The sequence below is a fragment of the Pteropus medius genome, unplaced genomic scaffold (genome assembly GCF_902729225.1).
Source record: "Pteropus medius unplaced genomic scaffold, Ma_sr-lr_union100, whole genome shotgun sequence".
NCBI classification, from domain to species: domain Eukaryota; kingdom Metazoa; phylum Chordata; class Mammalia; order Chiroptera; family Pteropodidae; genus Pteropus; species Pteropus medius.
The window spans coordinates 21,269,514-21,290,191 of record NW_024355205.1 but is presented as its reverse complement, the minus strand read 5'-3'; positions in this window follow the sequence as shown (position 1 = coordinate 21,290,191).

Below are 20,678 nucleotides of genomic sequence, written 5' to 3'. Positions count from 1 at the left end.
ACAAGTAGCATTTGGCCTTGGGGTGCCTCATATCCCTTGCTAAGCAGCCCCAAGCCTGACACTAGCAGCAGCCAGCTTCGGTTCACAACCTAGCCTTTCAAGGAACCCCCAAACCCATCATAGATTGCTTAGTGACTCATGGCAGGTGACCCAGGCAAGGCACAGGCTGCAGCCAAACTCGGAGGTCCTAAGAGGCCCCAGGGTTGTCATGCCTGATAGCCCCACTTAAGATTGATCCAAAGCACTGCTGAGGGCTTCTTCTGAGGATGACACACCCAAAGGGAGACTGGGCGGACACCAGAACCCTGCTAAAAGTAAATTCTGCTCTGTAGGTCAGCTCCTCCACTGCAGTCACTGGCCAATTCTCACAATCAATAAGCCTGAGGGTCAATCCCTTCCATTATTGTTCAAAAAGCAACCAAGTCTCAACTACAATAAGAGGGCTCCCAAAATCTATACAAGGGACATACCTGAAACACCCAGCTCCAGTGAACAGTGGGCCCCACAGGACACCTACTATGTAAGGCCACTTTACTAAGACCAAGAGACTTAAGAACCCTACCTAATACATAGAAATATACACAAGGAGGCAGCCAAAATAGGAAGACAAAGAAAATGCCTCGAATGAAAGAACAAAACAAAGGTCTAGAAAAAGAACTAAACTAAATGGAGACAAGCAATCTACCAGATGCAGAATTCAAAACACTGGTTATAAGGATGCTCAATAAACTTAGAGAAAGAGCGGATAAATTCAGAACTTTAACAAAGAGGTTAAAAAACATAAAAATAGAGATAGAAAACATAAAAAAGAATCAGTCAGAAATAAAAATACAATAACGGAAATACCTTTGGAAGTATCAACAATAGATTAGATGAAGCAGAGAATAGAATCAGTGATTTAGAAGATAAAGTAGCAGAAAACACCCAATCAGAACAGCAACGAGAAAAAAGAATTCAAAAAATGAAGCTTGTTTAAGGGGCCTCTGGGAAAATATCAAGCATACATCATAAGAGTACCAGAAGGAGAAGAGAGAGAGCAAGGAATCAAAAGCTTATTTGAAGAAATAATGATAGAAAACTTCCCTAATCTGGTGAAGGAAATAGACATACAAGCCCAGCAAGTGCAAGATGAACGCAAAGAGGCTGACACAAAGACACATCATAATTAAAATGTCAAAGGTTAAAAACAACAAGAGAATCTTAAAAGCAGTAAGAGAAAAGCAGATAGTTACCTACAAGGGAGCTTCCATAAAATTGTCAGCTTGTCAGCTAATTTTTCAACAGAAAATTTGCAGGCCAGAAGGAATTGTCAGGAAATATTCAAAGTGGTAAAAAGTAAAGACTTAAACCAAGATTACTCTACCAAGCACAGTCATCCTTTAGGACTGAAGGACAGAGAAAGATCTTCCCAGACAAGAAAAAGCTAAAGAGGTTCATCAACAACAAACCAGTATTACAAGAAATGATAGAGGGATTTCTTTAAGAAGATAAAAGATAAAAGATTTTAAAAAATGAATAGTAAAATGACAATAATACATATCTATCAATAATTACTTTAAATATAAATGGATTAAGTGCTCCAATCAAAAGATAGGGTAACTAAATGGATAAAAAAAAGCAAAATTCTTACATATGCTTCCTACAAGAGACTCACTTCAGAACAAAAGACACACATAGACTAAAAGTAAAGGAATGGAAAAAGTTAGTTCATGAAAACGAAAATAAAAAAAAAAGCTTGGGTCGTAATACTAATACCAGATTTTAAAACAAAGGCTATATAACAAGAGAGAAAGAAGGACCTAGTTATCCCACTTGTGGGTATTTATCAGAAGAAACCCAAAACACTACTGCAAGAGACATGTGAATCCACATGTTCATTACAACATTTTTTACAATAGCCAAGATATGGTGGCAACCTGGGTGTCCAACAATGGATGAATGGATAAAGAAGAGGTGGTACATATATACAATGGAATATTACTCAGCAATTAAAAAAAAAAAAAATTAGTGAATTCTTGCCATGTGCAACACTATGGATGTGTATTGGCTGGAAATTACTACTTGATTGGAAATTACTGTTTGAGATTTATTACTTGTAGGAAATTACTGTTTGGCCATAGCCATGGAAATATAGGCTATTAATTATGGGAACATAACATTCTAATAACATTCTAATAACAATGCTTCTGTACTCCCCACTTGCATATCCGACCTATGGGTCACAGGTAGTGAATAGAAGAAAAATAGACCTTTGTGTTCAGACAGAATGAGGAATGGGGTCCAGGGCTTAAAAACCTTGTACCTCTGCATTTCAGGGCTGCTTAATTTGGGGTATGCGTACCCCTGGCAGACCCAGCTGGCTGAATAAAGAATGTGTTTCCTATAGCTCACTGGTTTCTGGTGGTTCATCTGTCTTTCAGGGGCTGGTGACCACAACATTTGGAGGCCCCAGCGAGATCTCAGGGAGTGGCCCTGGGATCTAAGACCGGATCAGCCTCTGAAGCGATTGCTGTTGTGCTGGCTGGAAAATTACTGCTTGGCTATCACCCATGGGAACATAGGCTATCACCCATGGGAACATAACATTCTAACAATAAGCTTTCTGCTTCTATACTCCCACTTGCACACTCGACCTGTGGGTTGACAGGTAGTGAATAGGAGAAAAATAGACCTTTGTGTTTAAGACAGAATGAAGAATGGGATTTAGGGCTTAAAACCCTGTACCTCTACATTTCGGGGCTGCTTAATTTGGGGTCTGCACACCCCTGGCAGACCCAGCTGGCTGAATAAAGAGTGTGTTTCCTATAACTCACTGGTTTCTGGTGGTCCGTGTGTCTTTGGGGGGCTGGCGGCTACAACACTGTCTCTGTTACGGATTCAAAGGGGTGGCCAACCTGAGACGTTCCAGGGCCCTTGAAGGCTGTGACGGGTCAGTGCAATCGTCAAGGATGCAACCTTTAGGACACGCTCTTTGTTCCTGGTCTCAATGGGAATCTGGAATGTCTGAGGCCTCGGTGTCTGGATAAAAGGTACTTTCTTGTTTCTGTTGACCGGTCAGTGGGGTTCCATGGAGAGACTGGACGTAGTCATATCTCCTGGACCATGGCCAAGCCATGGGACGCCGCCTCTTGTGCCCTGTTGTCAGGTTCTGTTTATTGTCTCTGGTCTTGTCTAGGTTGTTGGTGGCAGACTTCTCTGGGTCCACCTACACCCCAGTAATTGTTCTTGTCTGAGTGTCTGTTTTGTATTTTCTGTGCAAGCGATGGGAGGAAGCCTGAGTTCACAGAAGACACCCTTGGGGTGTCTCCTGTGACATTTGAAAGAAGGGTTTGTAGAGGGAGCTGATTATGGCATAAAGTTTTCTCCAGGCAGACTAAGAACATTGTGTGAATTCGAGTGGTCATCTTTTGGTGTAAACTGGACTCCAGAGGGCTCCTTTGACAAGGGTTTGGTGAGGAATGTTTGGAAGATTGTCACGGGAGACCCAAGACATCCCGATCAGTTTCCCTACATTGATCAATGGTTAAATCTTGTTCAGAACCCCCTTCTTGGCTCCGCCGGTGTGCCCTTTCTCTAGGGGCGCAAGTTTTAGTTGTGGGTACCCCTAAACACGCAGCAACTGAAACTCCAAGACAGCCCAGTCCCTCAGTCCCCCAATCTCCACCGGAGGACAGTGATCATCCCCCACCCTATAATCCAGGGAAACAGAGGCCCAATAGCACCACCTCATCTCCCCGGATGCAGGCAGGTAACCCTTATGGGCCTCCTGCTCCTGCTCTGGGCGGGGCACCAGCCAATACCACCACCCCGGCCATTCTTCCCTTGCGAGAAGCACCACCCCAGTGGCATCATACTGACAGGCCCTTTATGATTTATGTGCCTTTCTCGACTAGTGACCTGTATAACTGGAAGGCACAGAATCCACCTTTCTCTGAAAAGCCCCAAACATTAATGGGACTGTTAGAGAGTGTCTTTCAGACTCACCGCCCCTCTCGGGATGATTGTCAAGAGCTTTTAGTTACCCTCTTCACTGCGGAAGAACGTGGGCGCATACGGGCAGAAACATAAAAGATAGCTGCGGGAGGGAGAAGAGTTGAGGAAGCACGAGAACAGATTGAGGAGGAATTTCCCTCCACTCGCCCAGACTGGGGACACAATTCTCAGGCAGGGAGAACGGCATTAGATCGGTACCACTAGGTTCTAATTGGGGAAATTAGGATGGCTACTCGCCAGCCAACTAACCTTTCTAAGGTAACTGAAGTTATACAGGGACCTCGGGAATCCTCTGGAGCATTTCTTAAACGGCTACAGGAGGTGTACCAGGTATACACCCCCACTTATCCTGAGGCTCCTGAAAACCAGTGTGCAATTAATGTAGCCTTTGCTACTCAGGCAGCCCCTGATATCCTGCGTAAATTACAGAAATTAGAGGGTTTTACAGGGATGAACCTGTCCCAACTTGTTGAGATAGCCCAGAAGGTGTTCAACAACAGGGAGGCACCAGATGACCCCAAACATATGGCTAAAATAATGGTAGCTGCCATGCAGGAGGAGAGATCAGGGAAGACTAGGGCACGACAAGGGAGATCAGAAAAAGGCCCACGTAAGGGTTGCACACCCCTAGGGAAAAAAATCAATGTGCCTACTGCAAGAAAGAAGGCCATTGGAAGAATGAATGTCCTGAGAAAAACGCGAAAGACCAGGGAAACCGCAAGACTAAAATCCTCGTCACTGAGGAAGAGGACTGACGGGGCCAGGGCTCCTACACACTAAGCCCCCAGAAGTCCAGGGTAGCCTTAAAAATTGGGGGCAAAATTGTTAACTTCCTGGTGGACACAGAGGCTACCCACTCAGTGTTACTCGACCCAGGGGGACCAATCTCCAAATGAAAGACCGCCGTCCAAGGGGCCATGGGTAAAATACGAGAATACCCATGGACCACTGAAAGGACTGTAGATCTGGGGTGAGGAATAGTGACCCATTCTTTCCTCGTAATTCCAGAATGTCCAGCTCCACTTCTTGGTAGAGACCTACTCCAAAAGCTATGGGCTACTATCACATTCGGAGATAATACATCTCAGATGTCCATATCTGCCCCGTCAACTATCTTAATTACCTGTCCTCTATCCGAAGAATACCTCCTCTATGAGAAGGAAGAAAATGTAGACCCTTCCATGGGGCCCTTACTAGACAGACTCCTGATAGAATATCCAGGGCTGAAAACAATGCCACAGGGTTGGCTAGACACCAAGCTCCGGTAGTAGTGAGTTTAACTGCTACTGCGATCCCTGCCTGGGTTAAGCAATACCCGATTACCCAAGATACCAAAATTGGTATAAGCAAGCATATCCAGCGGCTATGGGAAGCGAGGATTCTCGTGCCATGCCTATCGCCATGGAACACTCCCTTGCTCCCAGTCCAGAAGCCTGGTACCCAGGATTATCTCTTAAGTACAAGACTCAAGAGAAGTGAACAAGAGGGTTGAAACCAACCACCCATATGTACCCAACCCATACACTCTTTTAAGCTTGCTACCTCCTGAGAAAACTGTTTATGCTATATTAGATTTAAAGGATGCTTTCTTCGACATTCCCTTAGCCCCCAGCAGCCAGCCTATCTTTGCCTTTGAGCGGACAGACCCAGAGCAGGGAAGCGCTTACCACAAGGATTCAAAAATTCTGCTACCCTATTCGATGAGGCCCTAAGTGCAGAATTCCGACCTTTCTGTCAGTGTAATCTTGACTACACGTTACTCCAGCATGTTGATGATTTATTATTAACAGCTGAAACCGAGGAGATCTATCTTGCGGCAACCAGGGACCTACTCGACACCCTAGAGGCATACGGTTTACTGGGTCTTGGCTAAGAAAGCCTGGCTGTGCACCCAGTCGGTGGCCTACCTCGGGTATACACTCGAAGGAAGAAAACGGACTCTCTCCCAACAGAGTACTGAGGCCATTCTTCACAATTTACACAGACAGCCGATATGCCTTTGCCACTACACATGTACATGAAGCCATCTACAAGAAAGGACGGCTTCTGACTTCAGCTGGGAAGGATATGAAAAACAAGGAGGAGATCTTAGCCTTACTTGAAGCCATATGGATGCCTAAAGCTCTGGCTATTGTTCATTGTAAAGGGCTTCAAAAAGAGAATAGTCCTGAGGCTGAGGGAAACCGACAAGCTGATGCCGAGACAAGAACGGTGGCCACAAGGCCAGTGGGGCCCCCACCATATCTATCGACTGTTGTCCCTTACCCAGAACTTCCCCCGTCTCTGACCTATACAGCGGAAGAGGACATATATTTTCAGGACAAGGGAGCCACTAAGAACCAACAGGGGTGGTGGACAACCCCAGATGAAAAAATCGGGCTCTCACGGGACCTTGGAAGGACTCTCCACCAACTATACCAGACTACACACCTAGGGCAAACTAAGATGCTCCAAGCTTTAGACCCCTACTTTCACTTGTCGGAAGGGAGAAGAACCGCAGAGGAGATCGCCTCAAGATGCCCAGCATGTGCCCAAATTAATCCAAAGAAGGGGAAGATAAAAGAACCCAGGCACAGGGAAAGAGGAACTTATCTGGGAGAACACTAGGAAGTCGATTTCACTGAGAGAACCCTAACTGTGGGGGCTACAAATATTTACTTGTTTTCATAGACATCTTTTCAGGATGGGTAAAGGCCTTCCCCACCAGGAAAGAAACTGCCTTAGTAGTTACTAAGAAACTACTACAAGAAATCTTCCCTCAATTTGGTCTCCCTAAAACTTTAGGGTCACATAATGGGTCAGCCTTTGTAGCAAAGGTATCACAGCAATTGGCTAGCTACCTAAATTTGCGATGGAAACTCCACTGCGCCTACTGGCCCCAAAGCTCGGGCCAATTAGAGCATATGAATCGGACCATAAAAGAGACATTAGTCAAGTTAAGATTAGAAACTGATGGAACCTGGGTAGAACTTCTCCCCTTTGCTCTTCTCCAAGCCAGGTGTACGCCATATATTAATGGATTCACCCCATTTGAAATTTTCTTTGGAAAACCCTCACCTTTAGTTCCTAAAATAAAAGATGAAAAAAAGGCAAAATTACATAACCTTGTCTTACTTAAGTCTTTACAGGCCCTTCAAAGTGTTCAGGAAGAGATTTGGTCCTGGGTTCGTGCAGTCCAATCAGCTCCAGAGGACAGACTTCCCCATCAGTTTCAGCCTGGGAACTCTGTGGATCTGGAAATTCACTTCCAAAGGACTAGAACCTAAATGGAAAGGACCCTTCACTGTCTACCTGACAATGCCCACTGCAGTTAAAGTAGACGACATCCCATCATGGATTCATCACTCCCACGTGAAGGCAGCACGAGAAGGGACAGCTCAGAAAGACGGACCCTTAAGACTGAGACTCAAATGTACATAAGTCTGATCCTTTGTTTCTTCCTTTTTATCTCTTTAGCCCAGGCATACAGAAACATACACCAGCCTAGAGTGTGGAAACATAATAACCGAAACCGGTGAGATTGTTGCCCAGGACATCACCAGCCACAGTACTCCAGAGATCCAAGTAGACCTATGCTGGCTTGCTAGAGATCCCCTCGCCATTACAATGGCCGGACACCAACTTGGATCGGGATCTTTCATAGGCGGAGCTTTCATAGGTAATGGAGCATACTTAGGCTACAAAGAGGGACCTGGCTGTGGCATATTATCAGCTGAGAAAAGCCTCTTAAAAATAGGGCTCTATATTTGTCTTCGAGAAATATCTGGCCACGTGAGAAATAAGGGACTTAAATGTGAGGACAAAGGCCAATTTTCTTGTGCTAACTGGGGTTGTAAAACTATCTCTACTATAGATAATTATAAAAAACAGAATGATAATCATATTGGGTTCATAAGAAGACCAAGCCCCTCTACATGCTCCCTTGGGCCTTATAATCCTCTCATAATCACCATCAAAACTGGTAGCCTTGGGGGACAGCACCATTGGCTCACAAGACAGACCTGGGGTATCAGATTGTATAAAACTAGGTATGATTCGGGATTATATTTTACTATACAGGTTAAGGACCCTCCCAGGAAAGTTCATCCTATAGGACCCAATAAACCACTTTTAGTTCCAGGACTACGTCAAACTCCAGCTCCAGCTCTAGCCTCTCCAGGTAATAGCCTAACAGCTATTAAACCCCAGGCATTCGACCAGCCACAACCAGAACCAGAGAAAACATTAATAACTATGTTAACAACAATACACAAGATCTTAAATAAGACCTCCCCAGTCATAGGACAGGATTGCTGGTTGTGCCTAAACCTAAAACCCCCTTATTATGTCGGGGTAGGAAATCCCCTAAACCTAACTGAGCTCAGCAGCACACATGACTGTGAATGGGAAACTCCTCGACTCACCTTAGGAGACATACAAGGGAAAGGAACCTGCCTGATTTCAAAGAATTATTCCAAGCTGTTGACACAGTTGCCTTACTTCGATAACTGTAATCATACTTTCGAAGTACCTACCTCAGGAAATAAATACTATAAGGCTCCAAATAATACTTGGCTAACATGTGATAGCAGGCTCACTCACTGTGCTGCATCTGTTCTTTTCAACACAGGTGAGGCTAATATTTGTATCCTAGTCTTTGTACTCCCCCAAGTGTCCCTTTACAATGGGCTGGAAGGCAGGCTCCATTTCTTCCACCAGGACAGGTTACAGAAACGGGCCATACCAGTCTTAGTACCCCTTCTTGTAGGACTCGGAATAGTGGGCTCAGCGGCTGTAGGTACTACTGCTCTCAACAAGGGAGAAAATAAATTACGTGAAATTGGAATACAGAAAGATAAAGATATCAAGACTTTAAAAGATATCATCAACAGGCTAGAACTTCAAGTCGATTCACTAACAGAAGTAGTCCTCCAAAATAAAAGAGGTTTAAATTTATTATTCTTAAAACAAGATCGATTATGTACGGCTCTAGGCGAAACCTGTTGCTTCTATGCCAATAACTCTAGAGTAATTAGAAAAAGCTTACGACTAGTACAGAAAAATTTGGATGCCAGGGAAAAACAGAGACTAGAATCAAATAACTGGTTTCATAAGATGTTCAATTGGTCGCCATGGCTAACAACTCTTCTATCTGCTGTAGCTGGACCTTTAATCATCCTCCTCCTTTTGTTAACTTTTGGCCCATGTTTCCTTAATTTCTTGTTTGCATATATAAAAAAAAGAATTAATTCTATTAGACTTTTAGTATTATAGAATAAAGGCTATGAGCAAATTCCACATGAAGAATCAAAGATTTGATTTTCTGCTAAGGCCAGTGGAGAATGTACTGGCTGGAAATTACTGCTTGATTGGAAATTACTGTTTGAGATTTATTACTTGTAAGAAATTACTGTTTGGCCACCGCCATGGAAACATAGGCTATTAATTATGGGAACATAACATTCTAATAACATTCTAATAACAAGCTTTCTGCTTCTGTACTCCCCACTTGCATACTCGACCTATGGGTCGACAGGTAGTGAATAGAAGAAAAATAGACCTTTGTGTTCAGACAGAATGAGGAATGGGGTTTAGGGCTTAAAAACCTTGTACCTCTGCATTTGGGGGCTGCTTAATTTGGGGTCTGTGTACCCCTGGCAGACCCAGCTGGCTGAATAAAGAGTGTGTTTCCTATAGCTCACTGATTTCTGGTGGTCCGTGTGTCTTTTGGGGGCTGGCGGCCACAACAGATGGACCTAGAGGGTATTGCTCTGAGTGAAGAAATCAGACAGAGAAATATAAATGCCATGTGATTTCACATGTGGAATCTAAAGAACAAAATTTAAAAAATAAAACAGAAAAAAACTCATAGATACAGAGATGTTTGATGGTTGCCAGATGGGAAGGGTATTGGGAAGATGGATAAAAAAGGGAAAGGGATTAAGAAGTACACATTGGTAGTTACAAAATAGTTATGGGGATGTAAAATATAGCATAAGGAACACAGTCAATGATATTGTAATAACTATGTATAGTGTCATATGGGTACTAGATTTATTGGGGTGATCACTTCATAAATTATATAAATATCTAATCATTTATTGTACACCTAAAATTAATATAATGTCGTATGCCAACTATAATTGAAAAATTAAAAAATTATTAAAAAAAGAAAAAAGATAATACATAAATTTCAAAAAATAAAATAAAACATACTATGTTTCGTTTTCTTAAATTGTTTTATACATCTATAAAAATAATATATTCATATAATTTGAAAAAATATGTTATATCTACTAAAGAGCTTCTATAAAATCAACAGCAATATTATGCTCCACATAATCCCAGGCACCATCTGTAAAAACAACTACTTTCCTGGGATTTATTTCTAAATATTATGCTGAGACTGCCAATTAAATATAGCAAAAAGAACACATGAGTTCATTTCAGTTAAACCCAGAAAAGCCTTTTTAAATCATTAAAGGACATTAATGAAATAAAAAATGAGATAACAGTAAATGGCAGCACCAACAATATTTTGAAACTGGAAGCTAAATGGAGGAGAAGATAATGACTTCTCAGAGTAGGCAAATCGAGACTCACCTCTGTACCCTGAAAAGACTTGGGGACTAAAAGAATCAGTATTTCTGGAGATGTGAGTGCTGGTGAGGCTGAAAAATAAGATAATTTATTGAAAGCTTGTAGAATGAAAGTATGGTATCAAAAACTTTCATCCAACACATGTAGTCAGGCTACTGTCCTCTCCCAGACAGGAAAATTACTCTTTGGTTTAATCAGAAGAACTTAAACTTGGAGCTACCAGGCTTCATTGATTGCAGGATAAAGAATCTGTTGAATTAAAGGGGACTTCAGAAATGTCTACACACATAATGGAGAGAAGTAAGTTTTTTTTATTCAACTCAGGACTTAGAATGCCCACAGTAAGGCTTTAATAATGCAGATAAAATATGGGCATCTAGGACAGTGTGGATATATGGAGAAATCTCAGTGGAATGCCCATTTATCTACCGGATGATCCTCAAACACATTAGTCAATAATTCTAGCCCATTCATATTGCTTTTACTTATTTTTAAAAATCTTCCTAAATGTGAATAGAGAGTCAAGGATCAACAAACAGTTGCAAAAAGCATAAAACATAAAGGTAGGATTCAATCAAATAAACAGCAAAACAAACTCGAGAATAAATGAGACTATAAAGAGATCAAAAGAAAACCTCCAAAATCTAATAATTGATACCTTAAAGGGGAAAAAGTGTTATCCTATTCATAGGAAAATAATAGGATGCTATAAAAAAAAAAAAAGGAACATTTAGAGAAACTACAAAAAAAAAGACACTGAAAATTAAATATAATGGTGAAAATTTTTAAATTAAAGGAATAATTCGAAAGTAAATTTAAGAGGTAATATTATTGAAAGATTTTTGTAATTCTATTGTGTACAAAGACCAATACAAGGAAGAGAAAGTCCCTGACTGCATGAAATTAGAAAAGCAATAACAATAACAAAATGAATGGGAACGTAAAAGAAAAAACAAAGATTTTGGACTGGAAGGTGATATTTTTATTTGGGGGACATCTCAAAACATATAAAAGGAGAATACCTCCCACCAAAAACAGAGATAGAGAATTGGAGAGGAAACATAAAATGATTAGAAGAGCAATCCAGGAGTTCCCATATATAACATTAACATTTCAAAGAAAAGAAAACTGAGTACATTAAGGAGAGGCATATAACAAAGGAATCATAAAATAAAATTTACCAGAACTAGAAAATACTGATTTTCAAGTAGACAACACATATCAAATTCACAACAGATTTGATGGGAAAAAAAAAAATAAGAATAAAGCTCCTATGAAGAAAAGAAAGCAAGCCACACCAAAGAATGTGGAACCAAAATTATTATTTTTTAACAGTAATACTAGATATTAGAAGGCAATGAGATTTTTAATCAGAACACATCTAAAAAGTCAATTATGGAAAAGAGTAAAATGTAGACATTTTCAGACACACGAGCCTTGAAGCACCTTTTCCATGTAGCTTCTGGAGGCTATGCTGCATCAAATAAGGGAGAAAACCAAGAAAGACATGCTATCTAAGAAAAGGAATTAAAGAGTGAATGATGAGAAGAAGATCCATAATAACAAGAGCATGGTCAGACTAGAGTTCAACTAGATCAGTCTGAAACAAAGTAATGAGAAATTAGGAGGAAAGTGTTAAAAGATAAACTGAGACCTAGTAAAATTTTTAAGATTTTACGTGAACAAAAATTGACTCAGATTTGGCCATCACCAATCTGGAAGAGGTTAGGAGCACTACTAACAGGACCCAGGGGAAAGGTTTATATAGAAAAGGGGCAGAAGCAAAGAAGGGAAATGATTTGACTGGCTATAGCTTAAAGTCTTGTTGTCTGTTTGTGATTGATTGTACTAAGCATTTTGATTCTGTAAACCTGAAGCATTTATAGGCCTAGATTTTTGGTTTGCCAACATAGGACACCACGGCATTGGAGTCTCATCAGTCTAATGGCCTCTTTCTTTAATTAATTTAACAAAAGCCATCAAAGAATGAAAACAAAATGAAATTGCTAGTACTCTATATAGACTTATGGATTGTAAGAGTTTATGGACTATGCTAAAAAACAGTTAATAGTTATAGAGTTCTATTAGAAAGTTTGAAGATAAGTTTGAAGAAAGTTTAATGATAAGAAAATATAAATTTAGTCATAATGCCATAAATAATAAGCACTGGACAAATTCTAAAGTATGTTTTTACTGGGAGCATGTGTAAGAGAAGATATTTATATGTGTTAAGAGAAAGATGGAAAAAAAGCTAAAACTTTACTATCAATCCATTTTCCCATCTCCTCCATCAATCTTTTATAGCTATATCATAATCAATGATTAAATTAATATTTATAATATTATGGTTGTGTGAATATTGTTTATAAGCAAGAAGTGTACAGTACTGTAATTATGTTTGTTTTGTTGTTTTTGTTGTTGTTATAATTTTATTTTCTTCCACGCTTGTTCTGGTTTCTCTCATCTCAGGAATTTTTCTCAAACTCCTGTGGCCAAGATAATATATATCATCCTCCTTTGCAGGGAAGGGGGCAAAAACTTCCCAAGTTCAGTGTGTAAACTTGAAACGAATTCTCTTGTGTCTAACGCCACATCAGGAAGACTCTTTGCATTCCTCTGACCCCTTTTTCAGAGCATGGAAGATTCATTTTTTAAATTAACTGCTTAATTAATTAATTAATTGATTAACAACAACAAAAATCTTCAGGTTAGGTGAAAAGATCATCATCTAGCTATGAGGAAGAGGTGGCTAAGTATGGACATGCAACCGTTTTTTTATAAAAATGTTTAGTAATTTCTTTTCCCTGTTTTCTATCCTAATACCGTCCCACCTTACTGGCTGTGATGGTTAGTTTTATGCTGCAACTTGGAGGGTGTTTTGGGGTGAGAACAACATTTAAGTCAGTGAACTCAGTAAAGCAAATTGCCTTCCGTAATGTTGATGGGCCTCATCCAATCAGTTGAAGGCCTGAATAGAGCAAAAAGACCAGCAAGAGGGAATTCTCCAGCAGACTGCCTTAGGACTTCATTTATACCATGGGTTCTCCTGGGTCTCCAGGCTGCTAGCTTTTGGAGTGGAGTAGCTCCAGCTGCTCTCATGAGTCTCCATCTGCTTCTTCTCACTGCACATTTTAGACTTGTCAGCCTCCATAATCATATGAGCCAATTTTTTACAAGTAATCTCTTTCTATATATGTACACATACATTATTGATACTGTTTCTATGGAGAACCCTAACTAATACATTGGCTTACATGGTGTTTCAAGTCACGGAAACTCAGGGATTTGAGGCCACATTGGATGAACTCCATGTGTATCCTCCTCCTCAGAGCCTTATATTTTAACTACTTCAGTTAAGTGCTCCCATCTTTCAACCTGTATTATATAATTTTACTAATTTTTCTTTCTCTTTTCTGTGTGGTTTTTTTTTTATTAAATCCTTTTAAAATGTGTTTACAATAATTATAGTAGGGCTCGAAGGTGGGTGAGTGAGCAGGCCAGATATAGAATTTTTAAAATTAATCATCTCATTGTCAAAGATTTATTGCGATTATATTTGTGGTTTGACTCAACTTTAGGCTCTGAAAATTATCATCTGTCTTCCGCTATTAAATCAAATTGACATCAAATGACATTTCTTATAGAAATGAAGCTACATGTTGAAATTTATGTATAATTAGTGAAGTTGATAGGTGTCATGGTATTTGGAATTGAACGGAAACTTAGTAGTCACCCAATAAACTTTATACACAATTCAGAACCCTCCACTATTGCTTTCTTTGGTATTTTTATTATCTCTGCTTTAACAGCAAAATAGAGAATTCACAACATTTCCTACCTGATACTTCATTTTCAGACACCTCCAACTTTCAGGTACATCTTTGTCATATAGGTTGATTTATTTTTTCTTGTCTCTAAAATTGTTAGGAAAGGAGGTTGAGAAAATGGATAGATATATGATTTAGTAAAATCTACTATTTGGTGTCTATGTGTATACATTCTTCTTCTAAGTGTTAAAACAGTTCAACATTGCCAAATATAAGACTCCAGCTATCTGGTGTACAACTACAAACCATGTAGAATCTTAGCAATTCTTGACTGGCTCTAACATACAGAAACTATGCCATAGAATCTCTTTTCTATCACTTTAGCCTGAATATTTAGTCCATTCTTCTTCTATTTTATCTTTATATATGCATAAATCAGAATATCAGGACTCTTTCTTCTGTAACATAAACCTAATTCAAACTTGCAATCTATTGGTACAAATAAATGAAAACTCAGAGAAGAATGGCTTGGAAAATGTGACACTCATATTGTTAGCAATATGTCTTTCATCACCTTTTAGATGTATTGGCTTCATTAGCAGGTATCTCTTCCTATACCTTAGCAAAAATTGCCACCAGAAGCTCCAGACTATATTCCACCAGCTTGCCATCTCTAGGAGAAAGTTGTCTTTTTTTTCTGATTTCATCAGCTAAAATAATGAGATTGAATTTGTTTGACCTGGTCTAAATTATATGCCTTCCCATGATCACCTTTATGGTCAGTAAAACTCAAAATACATGAACAGACAGTAAAGGACTTTGGCAGAGTCACCAAAAGGATTATTTGCATTCTCTACAAAAAAAAAAAAAAATGCCGAGTGCCGGCTGGGAGAAAGTACAGATACAGTCACCTACATCTGTATCTACATCTGAGAATGGGCAATAAAGTAATTGACTAGAAAACCAGAAGAGGGATGGGACAAGAGAAATGCAGTATCGTGGACAGAAGCTACTATGGTCCACTTGAAGCAAATGGCCACGAAGATTAAGTGACATCAGACCGCCTTGTTCATCTGTAGAGAAATAAGCAGCATGTTAGATTTTTGTCTATCATAAAAGGAGTAAAAAGAGAATTAAATAATTTAGCTGCAGTGCTTAAAGCTTATCATGCAGTTTAACCTGTGTGAGAAGAGGATTCTCAATGAAAATGTAGCAGGATCATTGAACTATAGGTACTGGTGAGGTCTGAAAGAGTGGATTTTATAGAAAATGCTGTGGAAAGCCAGGAGGTGTTCAGAAAGTGAATGCATAAATTGATCCTGTGGTTGGGAAAGAGTTGTAGATATCGCAGATAACAATGCCTAGGCCAGTGTAAGAACTGGGGATAGACCAATAGATGCATCTAGATTGACGATCAAGATCATTAAAGGAAAAGAAGACAAGACACTGAGATCCAAGCAATCTGAAAGATTACTGATAAGGAGCAAAGACTTCTTCTTCTTCTTCAAGACCTATGATATTAAGAACATGGGAGAAAAATTCCACCATTTGAGAGGGTTCCAAGGGAAGAAAGTGTTCTCAGCAGAGTCAAGAGTCTCTCAGAGAAAAAAATTAAGGAGTACAAGATGTAACGTGCATGTGATTATCATTTATACTTTGAAACACTAAGTTTTTTCATTGAACTCTCCATTTTAGAGGATTTTAGTGCATTTCATCAGGGGAAAAAATATTTTTACAGGGTAGATGCCAAGTCTATGAGAACAAAAGAGATATGTAGGCATCAGTAGTTAAACTTATAAAAACATCTGGTAATGATGAGTTTTGATATTTTTGAAAATAAATTGCTCATGAGTCATCAATCAATTGTTCTCCTTTAATTAAGGAATTTGAAAAGTAATTGAACAAACAGCAGGGATTAGAAATGAAACCTCACATAGACACATCTTCAGTCATTTGTAGGTTGTAAAGATAGAAATAAGTTAAAATATTTATGAAACTTTAGGTCTGGAAATGAACTTATGATCATCATGATTTCAGATTGGGAGATCCAAAACATAATAACATATTTTCTCCCTTTTAATTTCAATACTGAATATAGTTTCTTGAAAATCCAAACCAATCACTATTACTTTTTTTTTGATCTAGTTTAAATATATACACTAATTTTCCTGAAATAAACATCTTTATGTCCTTTGTCACATTCATAAATCATATTAAATGTGAAAGTAATGCATTTAGTAAATATCAATGTTTAGTGAAATAGAGGTCCTTATAAGTTAATGTTAGTAGAATTACTTTGGCTATCCTGTATTTGTCTAACAAAACTAAAACAAAATAGTTACTTAGCAATACATTTAACAATTAAGTTTAATTCTTTATTTTACTATACAGATTATTGAACCACACTATTATTTATTTCTTTTAAACAAGATTTTTTTTTTTTTTTAGGAAAATAAGATAATTCTACAGGTCATTGACACACGACTCTCTTTCCTTTCGACTAAGCACGTAGTGACCCATACAACCAGCTCAAAATTTCTTAAACAATTTGCTGTAAAAAATAGATAAATAAAAGTCATGTGCATTAGCCTTACAGAGAGGTTATATTAAAGATGAACCAAATTAGAATTGGGAAAATACAGAATGTAATAGCTTCTGTATGATCATAAATGAAGGGCAGTGCCTACCTTGTCCAGGAAGCTGAACTAATCATTCTGAGAGTCTTTGAAAAGATGAATGCGGTTCCCGTCGATATGAACCTCAGCACTGTTTTCAGGTGTTAGCACTAACATTTCTAACTCAGAGTTTTGTAGTTATAATTCTTGTTTTCAGTAATAAATAAATCCATGGATAAAATGACTCCTTGGACACTCAAATTAATTCATAGTTATTCTAAGTCATGTGTAAGAGAATCTCTGTTAAATGTTTCTTGTGAATTTTTTTATTTTTTCAGAACAACAAACACAAGATCAACTCAACAATTGTATACTGTGTATCAGGTTTATTCAAGTCACTGGATACAGCAGGGTAACAAAACATCTGTGACAACATACTCTTGCCACTAAGGAGTTGAAAATCTCTTCCTGGAGGTGGAAAATGCTTGTGTGATTCCCGTATCAGAATCCTCGTGTTATTTAACTGTATATGTTTTCATCACTTTGTGGCTTTTATATACATGTTTCACTCATCTGTCATCCTAGAATACTTTAGAGCAGAGCGATTTCTGTTTCTACTTCGTGTCCACAGTCACACTTAGAACTATGTCTTGCACATAAAACAGTAAATTTTAAGAAACGCTTCGTGGAGACTTTTTGTGTTTGAGCTATGTATTTTTATGCTCAAAATGCCTGTTGAATAAGAGGCGTGAATACAAAGGGTGCATATCACAGAGAGAATATTCCAATTAAGTAAATAGCATGAGCAAAAGCACAGAAAGGGGAAACAAGCCAGAAAACAAAGAAGAGAAAGATTATTTACTTTAGTTGACGTATTAAAGTATATTTTAGAAGGGAAATCAGTAAACATAAATAAGGATTATATCAAAGGGATAACTGTGATGTTCAGATCTATTCATTTCCTTTTTGTTTTATTTTTTCCATTATTTTAATGGTATAGCAGTTTTATTGTATTTGTTTCTTTACAACATATTCAGGTCAATAGATCATAAATAATAATTAAATATATTCCCTGTAATGAAAAAGGCAATAATCACAGCCAAAAGTAATAGAAGGAACACAAGAGACATTGCAGAGGTAAAACACACCTCGGTAGCTGTATTTTACATATAAAAGGCAAAAGTACATTTGAACATGTTTTCTAGTTTGGGTATTAGAAAACGTTCATGACACTAGTAGAATAGTAACATCGGAACCCAGGTCCCAGGTCCAAGTGTCAGAGGTGATGCTTTCTCCTGAGGCTGCAGCTGCTTCCAACTCAACTCAGAGTCCTGGGTGCTGGCGGGTCCACTGGGACCAGAACTTATCTGGGAGTGCATTAAGGACAGTAAATGTAGGCCAACTCGACTCTGCTAAGCGTTTGGATCCTAGACTTAACAGTTTTAAAAACTGCTGTCTCAACATGTGTCCCCTACGTATTAAATCCTGCTCACAATTTAAATCTTTTCCTCGCTCTCATTCCCATTCTGACCTTTTTTTTTTTTTGGCCTATTCCTTGCAGACTTTCACAGCTTCCTGATTTCTTAAACCATTACTCTTCGTTTTTTCGATCCATATAACTTGGTAAGATCTCAGCTGAAACCTGACCTCAATGTCCAAAGAGCTTCCTGGCTAATAAAAGCAGGTAGGTAGGGGAGAGTAAAATAACTTGCCTATATTTCAGCTGAGGTAGCCCCATTTAAAGAGCATCCTCACATTTTTGTTAATGTGGCTTCTTCACCATTTTCCAAATACACCTTCCTTCTTCTCCTCTGTCCCTTTTCATGAACTATTTTTTCTGCCTAAATCTTTTCTCTTTTTCACATGCCGGTTGCTTCTCATTCTTTATTAGCCTTTTCATTCCATTCAAACTTTAATTTTGGTGGAACTTGTTTATTTTTTACAATTTTACCTTATATCCTAGGGTTAGGTTTCTTTTCTTTATGGTTGAGGACACCACTTGGAAATTAACTGAATTTTTCTTTTGCCTGAGTGAGTTTTTACTTATTGTCTTAAAAAGAACTATGAGAAAAGGAAGACAACTTCATATAAACACATTTTTGCAGCAATATCAATAATAACATCTTGTTTCCCTGAGTATGATATGCCAATCTGTGAATTAAAAATTTGTTCTGAACTGAATCCATACTTTGATTATGGCCTGAGCTAAAGAAGCTCAGCCACTTGCACATCCAACCCCAGACCCCCAGCTGGAGGAACTTGAGGTTTCCACAGCCACAGGCTATAGCATGGAGAGACTGTGCAAGACTTTGCATCCTACTTAAGTTCTAGGATTTTATGGCGAATTTGGTTTCTATATTTATACTAAAGATCTTCCATGAAAATAACTGATGGGTAAAATACAGTACAGACTGCCAAGGAACCTGGCATGTGATAAGGTAGTTAGAAAGTACAGATCTGAGGGATTCAGCATTAACAGATGAGATAATGCTCTAATGCCTGGGAACACAGCAAAGGAGGAAAAAGATCTCCCCAGAAGAGAATGCTGGGGAGCTGTTCAGTTAGAAATAAGGCCCTAGATGTCCTTCCAAGATAGAATGTCCTTCTAAGTTGTCCTTAGGGCAACTTAGGTCTGCCCTAAGTTGAGAACCTGGGAGATGAGCTGTTTACTCACCAAATGCAGCCACCTAGAATGACTGCCCTGGTCACATTAGAATTTTGCTTATCAGAGACTGAGTCTCCAGTGTTCTTTTGGGGATCCAAGCCACTCAGAAATTGGGCCTGTACTCTAGGGGGTTGGATGGGTAGATACAACTGTCCAGGGCCCAGTCCGAGGAGTATATGGTGGGGCGGGGGGCGCGGCGTGGAGGGGTGTGGAGGGTCATACTACAAAGCCTGAGGATTCAAGCGAGAGCAGCTTCCAACTCCCTAATGCACTGAGGATGTCTCAGGGCCTATTGTACAGAGATTCACCCCACCAGATGAAGGCTGGCTCAATTAGCCTCTTCTTACACGTTCTCAAACACCCTAATCACCATTAAGCAGCAAATCTTGCCACCTGGATTACTATTATTCATTTGACAGTCAGGCCTTAGAAAAAGCTTTTAAAGGGCCATTTTATTTACTCCAGAACAAAAACCATCAAGGGGTCAGTGTAAACAGCAGAACGTAAAAGAATCAAGGTTCAGCCACTCCACATGTTAAGAGAAGCCCCTTCTACCTGTGATGGGACCAGCTGCTTCCCCTGCCCAAGGGAGCACAGGTGGGATAAAAGCCAGGAAATGGCTCAGTCCCCCATGCCAGAGATCTGAGCCGGCAGCAAAAGGGAGCTGGGGCCTCTTGCCTTGACAGGACCACCAAAGGGTTTGGTGAGGTTATGTGGCTGCTTCTTGGTTCCTAAAGTGTACCCTGCTCCCCTGAGCCAGATGCACAGATAAGCTGGAATGATCTGAAAGAGTCCTGAGGCCAATTAAATATTCTTTTTATTTTTTCCCAAATTTGCCTAGGAATCACCTGGAGCCTACAGTTAAATCCACTAGTCATGGTCTCATAAATTCCTTTAAAGTGCAAATTGCAATCTGAGACTCATTTTTTATTTTGGTGTTGGTCCATCCCACTTCTGACATGAGGCAGAACACTCTGGTTTCCCAAATCAGACATTCTGAGTTTGAATCCTAGACGTAAAACCTCCTGGCTATGAGATCTTGGTGATATTTTCTACACC